This window comes from Tympanuchus pallidicinctus, unplaced genomic scaffold (genome assembly GCF_026119805.1).
Source record: "Tympanuchus pallidicinctus isolate F22 unplaced genomic scaffold, pur_lepc_1.0 scaffold15, whole genome shotgun sequence".
Taxonomy (NCBI): Eukaryota; Metazoa; Chordata; class Aves; order Galliformes; family Phasianidae; genus Tympanuchus; species Tympanuchus pallidicinctus.
The window spans coordinates 13,030,052-13,044,062 of record NW_026294669.1 but is presented as its reverse complement, the minus strand read 5'-3'; the positions used below and the strand labels follow the sequence as shown (position 1 = coordinate 13,044,062).

The window sequence follows — 14,011 nt, the reverse complement described above, 5'->3', positions numbered from 1 at the left end:
AAAGGTTGAAAATATTGAATTTTTTTTATCATTGGGGGGGAAGAATCCTACAGTTCAAATATTAATTAGAAAAATGTAGGTATGACGGTTTTTCCAAAAGTAATGCCTTCTATTAAGTTATCATGCAATATCAGAGGCAGATTTCTGTGATATGGCAGAAGTTGAACTTCCTGACAATATTCCGTTATGTTTTGTTGCTGTGTGACAGATGGCAGGAGTGGGGCAGTCTGACAAAATGGTGTCTGACATGGAAGTGTGCATTAATCTTTCTATTGTCTGAAGCACCTGGGAAGAGCAGGTGTCTTCTTGAAACTAAACTTTAAAAAGTACTATGAGAATCTTATCATTTACAGATCTTTGTAAAAAGACATCAATGGCTGACCTCACATCTTCTGGGAATTGTAGTGTCCTAAACTAACTCCCGCTGTCTTGCAAATATTTTGTAAAACAAGCTTCACTGACCTCTTTCCAGCTTGTTATTTTTTTGAATGTTTTCTGAAAGCCTCCTGAGCACTATATGCTCAGTTTCCTTTATGCCCCATGAAACAGTTTTTTTTTTTTCCTGCAATGAAGAGTATGAGAAGCTTGATCCTCTGGCACTGTTTAGTTCTTGATGGGAAACTGAATGGGACTATCATATATAACATGATAACTTCAAAGGTAACAGTCTGCTCACAGTACTGTAACATACCTCACAGTACAAAACAACAAAAATTTAGCATTTGTGGTGTTGGTTCTCCCTAGTGCAGCAACAAAGCTTCACACACAGAGTGAAACAAACTGTGTGTTACATGGTTTACTGTATGTAATGAGCATAGGCCTCTACTTTCCACAGCTCCTACTTCTCCTACTTGTAGCTATGAGTCTTGTTTGACTTGAAGGATGGCCTCAAAGGGTTTTGTGAACTGGGTGAATTCCAACTGCAGATTCAAGAAGTTCAGTGGCAGAGCTCTTCCTTTCCTTTTTGACAGCAAGGAATAGGTATATATTGAAGTGCAATAGGTTTATGATTCATATGTGACTAAGACCTTGCTGCAGAAATGCATCTGCTTGGCTTAGTAAAAAGAAAGTCAAGAGGTAATATGATTATTGCTTGTGAGTATATCTCTGTGAGTGTAATATAGTGGGCTTTGAATCTAGTGGAATAAAGTTTTTTGAGAGCTAAGAGTTGAGGATCTACTTCATAACAATGCAAATGAGGGGAAAAAAACCCCACAATTTTAAAGTAAGGTTTGGAACAAAGTATTGAGAATAAGTACTTTTTTCCATTTAAATATTCCACATACCTTGCTGGGGAAAAAAAAAAAAAATAAAGCAAGTTATTAGCTGGTATCATCCTGTGATTTGAGTGGCCTCGAAGATATTAATCTCTGAATCAGCTGATGAAAATTTGTGGCCTGTAAAGCACACAGTATCTGATTACATGATTGTGATATCTCTTCCGTTCCTAGAGGCTACATGCTGATGAAACCATCTGTATTAGCTCACTCCAGAGTTTGCTGTTATAAAATGGCCCAAGAAACAGTTGCTAGCCCAGTAGTCACTGTAAACTGCCTCTTTGATTCTGCTGTTGCGTGTATGTATGTAGACTTGAGACCTAGAAATTAAGTTTCATGAGCACAGGATGAGGCATGTCATCATGTGAGCTATCAGTGTGGTATTTTAAAGCTGCTGGCTGACTGCAGAGTGATATGCAAGCATACACATGAAGCACATACGGAGGCAGTGGATGTGTATCAGAGACAGCAGCTGATATATCAGGTCTGGTAAACCTTCTACCAGAAGAGAAAGATAGATTATAATATCAAGCAGAGCATTAACTCTTTTGCCTATAGAGATTTTTATTTCCTGTATTTGTACAATACTCATTGTTAGTTTGGATGATTAGTCCTTTTACTTTGTTACTTCTGGGCCTACATTACTGAGGTGCAGCCAATTTTCCATTATCCCACCATAAAAGAATAAGTCTGTTGCATTTGTGCTTGGTCCTGTGAACTTAAAAGAGCATGGTAACTCCGGATTTCTCATTAAGTGTATGCAACATGATTCATGTTTTTCTCTCTTAAAAGAGAAGGCCAGATTCTTTGCTGATGTAAAATGATAGGGCTCAGCTGGAAATAAGAGATCCTGACCCAGAGCTCTTTGCTCAGAGAGAGTAACTAAGTGGGAAGATAAATTGTTTTCTACTTTATTCCATGACTTCAGTACAACTACTTTTCTCAGCATGAACCCAAGTCATCAAAGTTTTCTGCTGTAGAGTCATTCACTACAGACTTTCTCTGATAACCTGCTGCAAACATTAGTGTGATGCCACAGCTCTCTCACACCTGCACTTACAGTTTCTAAAGAGTTTTGTGTCCTCTGTACAACGTGACATGTTCCTTGTGATGTAGCCTCTTTTTCCTTGATGGGACAAATAAATTCTACGAACAGAAACTGCCTTGGTGTTACTTTCCTCAAATGCTTTGGAAAGGATGTGGCATTAATGGTAAAAGCTAACAGAATATATGGTAAACAAGTCTAGGATGGTTAGGTGTGTGACAGTGAGAAGTAGGAGTTAATCATGTGGTTAAGTAAAAGATAAAAGGTGGTAGTAGTAGTTCTAATAACAATAGGAAATTAGATAATGTTGCACAATGAAGTAAGGAAGCAAAAGGAGTGTGGGGGGGTGTATTCTCCATTGTTTTAGAATCAAACAAAGGAAAAATGAAGATGATGACTATTCTGTCCACAGTGGGGATGCAGTAAAGTAAACCAAGCTACCTCTGAATGTACTCTGCTGTTCACAGTGTCAGGAAGCAGGGTGGGTGTGCTGTTCTCTGCTAGAAAGGAAAGCATCCCTGGCAAAGTTCTGTTCTTACATAGCCGTGTTGCTTCTGGATGTATATCTACTAAGTAAACTATCTTTGCATGTCACACACAGAGTAGGCATTTTCTAAACCACATGAAAGAGATCACACGAGGCTTCTTTTGAGCTAAGTTTGAGTACCTGAATTACAAAGGCAATGTTTAATAATGTAATCAAGCCAGCTTTTCTAGATTCCTGGGAGCCAAATATTATGGATGCTCATGAGCTGGGCTAACTCCTTGTCTCAAATAGCTTTTCACAGTGAGAAATACAGTCTCTCTGCTCTGTCAAGCAGTGTAAAACATAAGTTTTTGCTCCTTCCTTTTGTAGCTGATACTCTCTGGTCTATCTTGGTAATTGTTGTCAGTTCAAGCAAACATTCCTAGAAACGTTTATCTCAATAGATACATTTTATCTCATTTTATCTTATGTGAAGTTCCTATCAGTCTTTCAGGATCAGGTTTTCTAATGTCTGGATGATGCTTATGAGGCATCTGCTTTGAAAGCTGAGAGAGCCTGTTACTATGTTAACTCGGTTCAGATTATATAATCTACAGATCTACTGAAGGTTCTGAAAGGAGCTTGTGGCGAAGTAGCACTGTGTGTCCTAGAATGGAGTTGCAGGCTCTAGGATCAATTGATGCTCTCTTGGAAAATTTTTCTTTCTAATGCTGTGCCAGTACAGATTTACCATTAGACTTCAAATGTCTCAGATGTATTTATGCATCTTGCTAGCAGGGAAATAACTTCTTGGGAGACAATGAGAAAGATGGAGAGGAATATGGATGAACTCCTATTGTCAATGCTTTGGTAGAGAGGTGACTTCCAAACCAATGAATGATTCATCAATGATGAATCTTCGTATTACCTCACAAGGCAGCTGATGGTGGATGCCATCACAAGAGAAATATTGCTTTGTCAAGGTCAGCGCAGATATTTTATTCTTCCTTCATGTAGAGGATCCTGTAATAGTTCTTGATCTACAGTTATGGCCTTCCTTATTTAAGTGTACTAATAAAAAGTGTCTTGGCAAATTCTTGCATCATAATTTGCCTTCTTAAATGTTATGGATTCCTCCTTTTCCTATGATAAATATTTTTCATGGTTTTAAAACTGTTGAGTATTAGTTCTATGCCAAGCAATTAGAAAATAATGTCATTCTTGTATGTGCAGATATATCTGTAGACAAAAGCAAACAAGTAACAATACCTCAATCACCAAAAATATTTGGTGTAACGCTGTTTTTAAATATGGCAAAAATTCACGTGTCTGTGAGGTCTGCTGATACAATAGTAAGATGGTTCATAACTCTTGCACAAATTAAGACAGTTTATGCAAGTACAAGGTTAATTGCCTATGTGGATCAGTCACCTCAGTTCTTCCTGTTCTTCAGAAAACCTTGGTTCCATATACATCATATTCACAGTGGGACCAAGCTCAAATTCTGGAAGACTTGTTCTTATAGTGCCGTAGTCTAGAATCTGGAAAAGGAAACAGCATCCTCAACATGTAGTATACAGTTCTACCTCTATAAGTGCTGAAGACTGAATGGATTCTGTCTGCCCTTATCTCATCTAGTCAACTGCAAGTCAGTCATAGTAATGACTGTAGTAGCTGAGCAACATGTTAATAGAGAGTTATTAAAACTTACAAAAGCTGAAGTCTCTGCTTAGCACCCTTTAATGCGGGTAGAATATACAACCATTTGATGGTCTGGAGCAATGCAAAATTGTCCCAGAATGAAAGGACTGCTGAAGCTTTCTGCTTATCCTGGATTTCCTAATGTGTAAAGCACTTGGTGAGGTGAAGCAAGCAGTGTACTTGCTGCCTGCCTTCTGGCTATCCTTGGAAATGGGAAGCCATCTATTTTTTTCCTAATAAAACAGACAAAATTTAAAGAAAGTAGATCTTTGTGGTATGCAGTAGTGGTATGTTTTTGTGACAGGAGGAAAGTGGATTCACAGAGAAAAACCAACTGGGTCACTCTAAAGAACTGCTTTTTCCCTGAAGGTATCTGAAACTGTAGTGAAATTAACTAGCTTCCTAAGTTCGATGTGTTTATTCTCTTGAGTTTTTTGGAGGCTTTCTCAATTTCAGACCATAAGCAAGTTATTCCTCTATCCATTCAGCTATCGCTGTTTGTTACTGAGGCTTGGCTTTGTGTTGTGTGATGATAGTTCTATACATCTATGTAAAGAAAAATATTGAGTAGAATGTACTTATGGTGTTGCTTGTTCAGATCCTCACCAGTTCCACTGCTTCTCCTGCTCTTGCAAAACCTCTACTTAGTTTTAAAAGAAACAAAGGAGTTTGTCTTAGTTGAGGGTTTGACTGCTTTGCTTCCTTTCTCCTGATGTGTTGCTATATGCTTTCTGAAACATGGGAGATCTCTTGATGAACATTTTGTTACTTAGCTATGAGTCCCATTTATAGTTATCTGGTATTTTAATTCTTTCAACTAATATGCTTAAACTTGATTCCTCCAAATGGAGGGTCTGGTCCTGCATATCCCAAGCAAATCTTGTCTTTTCTAAACACCTGCCATTAATCATAATTAGAATTTAAGCTTAAAAAAAAAAAAGCGTGGGTAAATGGGCAACAGGCTTCTTGCTTCTGCTAGATCCTCCTGCTGTATTTATGAGCACTGGTTTCTGGGTACCTGCTATGCTTAGATGTTATATCTTTGGATTTTTGCAAACTAAACCCCTGGTCCCTTTCCCTGCCTTCACTGATCTTGTTCACAACTTGCTTACTCATGATGATGTATCAAAGATTCTGCTGAAATCTGTGTAAGACACGTCCATTGCTCCACACTTCAAAGGATCCTATATAATGCCTTCAAAGCTGTGAATCAGGCTTCTTTCAAGTGATGCTTTCTCAAAGATGTCTGCTTGCCTAATAAATGCCTTCACTTTCCTGGTAATGTATCACTTCCACTCAAGTTGAGAAATCAAAAGGCTGCTTCTAGAAGAAAAGCTAGACATGAACTACAACAGTCTCTCTGTTCATCAGTCTTACACCTTTTGATATTTAGCACAAAAGGAAGAAGTTTGAGCCCTTAATACAGTCCTCAGTTCCTGGGGAATGGTGATGCTTCCAAGGCCTGTGTGTTTTCACAGCTGCCTTATACTGATTCCAATCAGGTCAGAAAAGAAAGGACAGAGCATGATGATCATTTGAGCACAAATTGGACTTTTCTGTGCATTTTGTGAGATGTCAGCTTTGAGCTGAGGTTCCACTTTTATAAATTTTAACGTGTAAAATTGATGAATATACTGAATACACTGATCACTTGCATTGCTTTCCCTTAGTCATAAATGTTTCCAGTCCATGATTATTCTAATTCTTTTTAAACATGGTTAGGCAGTGAGAAACCACAAATTCCTAGTTTTGTCCGCTTTTCATACAGGGGGGTCTAGACTATCTACTTCAGATGTGGATACAAACCCTGAAGAGTTTACATATTGGGTATTGTGAATTTCACCATAGGTCTCACCATCTGTGCCTATATTGCCTATTGGTTCCTGGCAATAGAGATGATAATAGAGATTAAATCTACATTAGATGCTGCAGTACGCAGTCTGAATGTGGTCTTGAAATGTTATAGGATTCTTGAGTATAGACTCACAAGTATATTAGGTATAATAAAACAACAGTGGTTGACACATAATTAAAAAAGGATTTTACTGCGTTAAGTGTCTTTGGATAGTCTGGACTTCAGTTCTTTACTCTGCAAAGTTTTATTAATTTATCTGGGCAAGGATTTGTTTTGATTGGTGTTCCTTCAGCATGTGAATAACAAAGCAGGCAGTATGACATGGCTGGACAAACATTTTTATATATCCAGGAAGAAGGAAAGGAGTAGATTCATCATTGATGGGACAATACTAGGAAGCTATTTGTGGTCTTTAATTGAAAGATATGTTTACCCAGGCCCCAGGAAAAGAAAAAAAAAAAACAAGAAGCAAGTGGTAATTTGTTAGTTTTTCAGGGAAGTAAAGAAGCAGATGTAACTTGGTCTAGCAGACTTGTGGGCAGGCACTGAGGAACACTGGCCATTCAGACCTTGGAGGACATTTTGCATAATGATTTGGTATTTCTGATGCTATTAGGAAAGGGATACATAGGGGCTTACTGAGACAATAACAAACTGATGGAAGGAGGCTAATGTAATGAATAGATGTCCAATTTCACCAGCTTCTGTGAAAAAGCAGTTACTGGTGGTTCAGTATGAAAACAATGTTTTGTATACAAGTCTGCAGGATTGTAGCCTGAATTTCTTTCTTTTAACATTTTCTTTAGTAACTTGCCAGATGCAATAGAAAGAGTAAATTAAAACTGTAGAGTTTAACTGGGCAGAGAATTGCAAAGACAGTGGGGAAGGTAAAAATTCAAACTAATTCTGGTGTGTTGGAGACATGGTTGGAAAGAATCTGGGATAATACAACAGTAGAAAGGATGAGACATTAGAATGAAAAAGCAAAAGCACAAACAGAGGGTAAGGAATTGGTAGATAGCATCATAACACAGCTAGTTTAGATAGCTGGAGGCTTATAATAGCTGAGCAAGTCATTTTAGGTTTATGGTTTCATGGGAAATAAGAATATCACTAGTAAAGTGTAGAAAGTTGTCTGATAGTTAACGAGGCTTTGTATAAACCATGGTGTATAAGTTCTTACACACTCATGCAGAAAACGTGAAGCTGCTGAGAGAATTCAGGGGCTTCCAAGTGAATGATCATTGTTATAGTGAACGTGATCTGTGATGAAACATTAAAAGAAAGAAATAGTGGATTAGGCCCTTTCCATCAGTTCTAATTGTTTTTATTGCCTTGCCCTAATTTGGGCCTGAGCTAAAGTTTATATTTTCAGCATCTGAACCGGTAGAGAATGAAAAAGACACTAATAGGAAAAATGGCGATGTGAAGAGACAGTCTAAATCTTCTAGAAAGAGGAAAAAATACCTTTTTCCAGGGTGAGCATATTTCACTTTGTTGAAAAGTAATTATTTCTCCCAGATATCAGTCTGAAGGTTAAAAACAACAATAAAAATTAAAACAAAAACTTTAAAACTGGGAAGTATCAAAGGAATTAGTTAATTCTACTTGGCTAATTAGTTTGGACTTCAAAACTGCAAGGCTGGGTGGCATATTAGATCCCTTGTATATCTACTAAGTAATAATAATAATGATGATAAAGAAACTTGTATTTTAACTATTTATGTAGGGAATTTTGAAGTTTTAATTTAGAAGTGGTTTTCTTTCCAGTCTGTAACTTGTGTTTGTTCTGGGCTTTGGTGGGTAAAACTGGAAATATACTCTTCCATACTGTCAAAATGAAAGCCTCTTTCTGGAGTGTGAAGTAGATTGTATTAACATTTATTTTCAGAAATTTATCTGTGTCAGTAGGAGCAGTGGCATCGGTGTTTGCTGTGAGAGATTTGTAAGGAAAACAATGCATCCAATGTAGAAGGATAACAAAAAAGCCCTGGGAAAGAGGCCTGGCTGTCTTAGGGCAGGGAAATATTGTTATGTTCTTTATTTCTGTTCTCTTTTTGATTCATTATGTAACATGTAAAATCTGTAATAACTCCCCTTTTCCTTGTAGTGGAACTGGGAGACCTAATTTCTATCACAGTCCAAATACAAAGAACCCAAAATGAAAACAATAACAGCAGTTGGAATCATTTTGATGGGAAAGGGAAGGAGGGAACCACAAGGTCAGGGTGATGTCCTGGCAGTACTAACACCTGCATTGGCTCCATCCTCTTGAATTTCACTGGGAGGATCTTTGCATTGCTGGAGGCAGGATATAATTCAACAGCTACCACATAGTCCAGATTTCCAGGAAGAAATTTGTGTGCATGCAGAGCAGGGCAGCTTAGGCAGACAGCCAGAAACACCCTTAGCACTTTGCAACCTCAAATTCTTCCCCCGTGGAACAGCAGCCTGCAGTCCCATACGGTTTTCTATTGCAAGGTGTCATGAGAGGATGGCATGGTGTGTGTTTTGTTTTGTTTGCTGTTTGGAAAGGAGAGAATAACTTTTCTTTTCCCTTCAGAAATAATGTGGCCTACAGAATTCAGACCTGTGCTGCTTCTCTAGAAAGTGGTTCTTCCATTCCCTTCATGCCTAGCTGCTTCATTAGCTCTCCCCATTGCCCAATTGCCCTTTGTATCTGTTTTGCCCATTTCCTTTTCATACAGATGTATTTCTTTTATTTCTTTTCTTTCTTGTGTTCTTATCATCCTTTGTGGAACAATTTTTTTTTTTACTTTTTTTTTTTTTACTCCCCTCCACCCCAAGGTGTCTTTTTTCTCATGTAAAGTTGCTTAGCAATTCCTAGGGTCTAGACTTTTCTTCACAAGTGGAAGCAACACATCTAGCATCCTTCTCCCTATCTCTGCAATAAGGCATCCTGAAAGTGGCAGGAGATAAACATGCATTCATCTCCAGTGCTCCCAGGTGCATATCAGACAGTCTCTTTTATGGGAGAAAGATAAGACAGATTTGTGCTAGAGATGAATATCTTTAAGCAGCATTAAGAACAGGTGATCTGGTCACCAGCAGGGAAAGAGATGGCTTAAGCACTCAGCTACCCCTCTTGAATCAAAAGAGCCCTGGGAAGAGTGTATTCCCCTGATACAGCACTGCAGCACAAGATATCTCTCAGGAACTAAAAGGCCAGAAGCAGAAAGATCTTAGAATGTTTTGAGTTGGAATGAGCCCTTGAAGGCCAACTGGTCTAACTCCTCTGCAATAAAAAGAGGCACCTAAAACTTGATCAGGTGCACAAAGCTCCATCCAGCCTGACCTTGAGTGTCTCCAAGGTTGTAGCATTTGCATCTCTTGGCAAGATGAACTTGCCTCTGTCTTACCTGGGAGATTTTCAGTTGGCCTTCAATGTGTGTCTAAGCACTTAGGTAGGGATGGGGTGGGTGCACTGAGAAAGATTGTGAGAAGATGTATTATTTTAGATGCCCATGTGGCTGAGTGAATCCTGTGTAAACACACTGCAGGAAGGGGATGTCATTTGTCTCACACCCACGAGTCCTGCTCTCAGGGGACTGTCTTACAGGAAGGAAAAAGCATTCCAGCAAAGGCTTGATCTTGGATGCTTCTCTTTCACTTTTTCCTTTCCTTGGGAGCGTTTTCTGTCTTAAATAAACAAGAAAACCTACTGTTAATCCCCAGCCAGAAGGAGGGGTTTCGCAAGTCTAGTCTGCCCTCATGAGGCCCCATCTGAAGTATTATGTCCAAGCCTGCAGCCCCAGTACAGGAAGGATGTGGGGCTGTTGGAGCTAGTCCAGAGGAGGGCCACAAAGAGCTGGAGCACATCCTGCAAAGACAGGTGAGGAAGCTGAGCTTGTTTAGCTTGGAGGAGAGAAGTCCTGGTGTATGAATGTTGTTTAGCTGCTTTGTTTTTATTATTTTGCACCAAAAGAAAAAGTAAAACAAAACAACAACAACAACAAAAATCAAACCAATTCTTGTGGAGAAATTCCTACCAAATCACCGGGCCATCTGGGAAGAGTAAGGGGTATGTTTTCCCGGGAGCAGAAAGATAAATGAAGTAGGTTTTGTGATGTAATACAGCGAAATTTTAAGCAGTGAATTGCATATCAGAAGGTATAGGGTGTTTACTTTCATGTAGCACTGTTTCTTTTCACGTTATCACTGTCAGAGGTCAAATTCTAAGCAATCAAGGAAGTTTATTTTTTTTTAAAGCAATTCATATTTCCAAGTGGAATTGTAAGGCATGACTGTCTAGCTCACAGAATAGTCACAGGGTGCTAATTCATCTAAGAAATTAGATGGGTCGGTTAGGAATCGAATGTTGTTAGTGCCTGGCAGCTGATGGCTGGGCTATGAGCAGTGACTTCTTGCTCTTACTACTCTCTTGTGTGAATCAATGTTCTGCTGTCTTAGACAGCAGAAAGGGCATACTGATTGTTGGTTGAGCCATGTTGTCTATGACCCTAGATTTCTGATGTCTGTGGTAGGGACTGACTCCTTGTCTCTTATGGAGTGGGATGCAACTTTTCTAAGTAAACAAAGATGCTGTGATGTTTACATCATGTACTTGTTGTTCAGGGCTTTTAAATACCAGAATAAAAAAGCTGAACGTAACATTTCTTCTTCAAGCTGTGAAGATCTTGCTATTTGCAATTCATTCATAATATAATTTGAAGGCAACTTACTTCATCTGCTCAATTATAAAACAGTTTATTCAGGACAAAATCATAACACAAAACACTAAGGGTAAGGCACCTGAAAAGATCCTCCCACTCTCTCCCTATTAGTAAGGATTTTGGCTTTTGATATGTGTCGTAGGCTTGGATTCCTTGCAGACAGCATTAACATTTTCTATTTTGTAAAGCTGAATGGATTTTTAAAAAATGCTTCTATTAAATTTATTTGAAGTTCTCTGCTTTAAAAGCATGATGAATCAGACCGCTTCAGTGCTGTTTTGTATGTGGTTTTTAAAAATCAGCATGGAATCACATTTGTGTCTGAATGCATGAGTCATGATTTGTTTGGCTTTCATAAAAACTATGCTCCTTCTCTCTACTTTTCTTTTCCAAAATATCTGCCAAAACATCTTATGAACTCCTTACCTGAACATGTTTTGTCATTGGCAGAGGTAGGAAGTGGGAGAATGGAAAACAATTTTCCTTGTGCACATAAAACATCAAATATTTATTTTATTCTGTAAAATAAGCAATTTTTTTCATGCTTTAAAATACCAAATATTCTTTAAATATTATTAAATGCACTGGAAATGCTGCAAAAGCAGAAGAATGTTCAGCAGTATCTCACAGTTTTATGGATTGTATGGGAATTGTAGAGTCATGGCCTGAACTACTAATTGAGCACCTGGGGAAAGGACTCCATCAGCACTTGGAGCACAGGTGAAGGCAATTCAGCTGTGTGACTGGAAGGGGTGGAGCACGGCTGCATTTTTCTAGATCTCATTTAAGGGTTGACTGCCACTGGGGAGGGTTCTCTTTCTGGAGGTCCCTCCTTGGTGAAGCTTTCCCCTACAAACTTGGAATCTTCTGATATGGGTGAATAATCTTCTTTTATAGCATCTTTCTATTGTGCTAGTCCTTCTGTCATCACACCTCTGTTGTAATGCCTTTTTGTATTGTATGATCTGTCCAATTGCTATGCGAATGTAAACTTTGCTGTAAAGGAAATTCTTCCACAACAGAAATCCAGATTGTGGATAACTGGATAAAGAATTATGCTACTGTGAGAGAAACTATTCAGTGAATTAACACTTGAGGAAGGGAAAAAATGGCAGTAGATAGTAAAATAAGCAAAAAACCCTCGTGAGCAAGCAACAAGTGTCCTAATGGGAAAACAAATTTTATTTGGCTTCATAGTGAAGTAACTCCAGACTGCTGCTTCACAATCCAAGTGTCACCTCTGTCACAAGGAGCAGCAGCTCTGCCTCCAATGTGGCTCTTCATCCAACCATCTTGCAGTATAGAGAATCTTCACAGAAGCACTGCCATGGGGTAAACTTATGGAAAAAAAAACACAAATTTGATACATATGATGCCATTTGTTATCTCACCTACTGCCTCTTTAGCACTCTTTCCACAAGGGTCTGCTTTATATTCACATTAACATTATTTCTGTCCAGAGCTCTTTTTTAACGCATGGGACTCTTGGAGGCAGGGAAATTGTTAACAAGGAGAAAGGTTTGTTAAATGAGAGAAATATGTTGAATCCTGCTTTAAGGAATGCCATTAACTTCCTAGTGATGCAAACATGCTTGTTCTCTTGAAATTTTTCTGATCATGTCTCCCTTAAGGCTTGTACAGTAGGGGACAAGCAAACGTAAGGAGTCAACATTTCTTGAAAAGAGTCACTGCAGGACTAATTAAGCTCCAAGAACAGGCTGGAACAGGTTGCTCAGACAAGTGGTGGATGTCCTGTTCCTGGAGATGTTAAAGGTCAGGTTGGATGTGGCTCTGAGAAGCCTGGTAAAGCTGTCAGTGTCCTGTTCATTGCAGGGGAGTTGGACCAGGTGGCCTTTAAGGATCTCTTCTGACTCAAATGATTCTATGATCAAGGAGTTCAAATGGAAGCCTGTTCAGAGCACAGGAGAGATCCAGAAGAGAATGTTTGCTGCGATGCAGAAGGAGGCATTAAAAACAATTATTAAAAAAAAAAAAATAACCCCAAGACACATTTTCAAGAAATCCTAGTGGAAATGTTCTGATAGATTTTGACAGAACTGGGTTGTTAATATTTATGAAGCCAGACAGGACCTCCAGATGGAAGCTGCTCTATAAGTGCGAAACTTTGCTATTAATATTTATTCATGTGAAGGTGCTTGCTTATATTTTTTTTTTAGGCAATTTTTGCTCCATCGTCTTCCCAAGCAAACTAACATAAAATCTGTGGGATCTGTGAATTCTCAGCTTCCCAGTGCTGCCTGCGATGCAAATTGCTCTTCAAAGGAAACTGAAAAGAAACACAAAAGAGTTCAGAAAGTCACAATGTGAAGGCTCGATCTATTTGCAAAAGAGCATTCCTGGCAAGCACTGAACATTTGGACTCCTCATCAAGTGACATAAATAAGGCTTTCAGGACTCATCCTGTAGCCTCTATGAAGTATAAAATCCCGGGGAAAAGATCTTTCCCCCAGTGTCATGGTTATTTTATATGTATTGAGGTGTGTGTCTATAGGAATGTGTAGTGTATTTTGATATTCATAGTTGTTACTGGCATGTGTTTCATGAAGGTGAAGATGGGAATACTGGCTTTCATATATATATTTGTATGAAAGCCTTGTCCTGTTCAGAAAAGCAAATATACAGAACAAGAAGTTTGTGGAACATGTGCATACCTACTCACTACTAAATGCTTTTTAATATCTTCTTGTCCACAATAAAACCAATTTGTGTCTGAGGTAGTTCAGTCTTGTCCACCACTCATGAGCTTTGGAACTGGGAATGACAGAAAATAGGCAGAATCATGGCCTGTAGCCTCTAAAAATATTACTTTGGAGTTTAAACAAAGAAGTTTTATCCCAGTTCTGCTAGACCTCTCAATGTTACTCAGTTCTTCCTGTCTGCTATTCTGATCATCCTTTATTAACAAAACCTTTCAGCTTGATTAGAACACTCCTATTTCTGTGTCATAATTCT

At 38.6% G+C, this 14,011-nt stretch overlaps 1 long non-coding RNA gene across 1 annotated transcript; it reads left to right on the top strand.

Moving 5' to 3' along the window:
- The first annotated feature begins 577 nt into the window (after nt 1–577).
- LOC128076840 (uncharacterized) lies at nt 578–13,781 on the top strand. The gene is made up of 2 exons (XR_008204675.1): nt 578–660; nt 13,216–13,781. It is a non-coding gene; the product is annotated as an uncharacterized LOC128076840 (long non-coding RNA).
- Nucleotides 13,782–14,011: the final 230 nt, after the last annotated feature.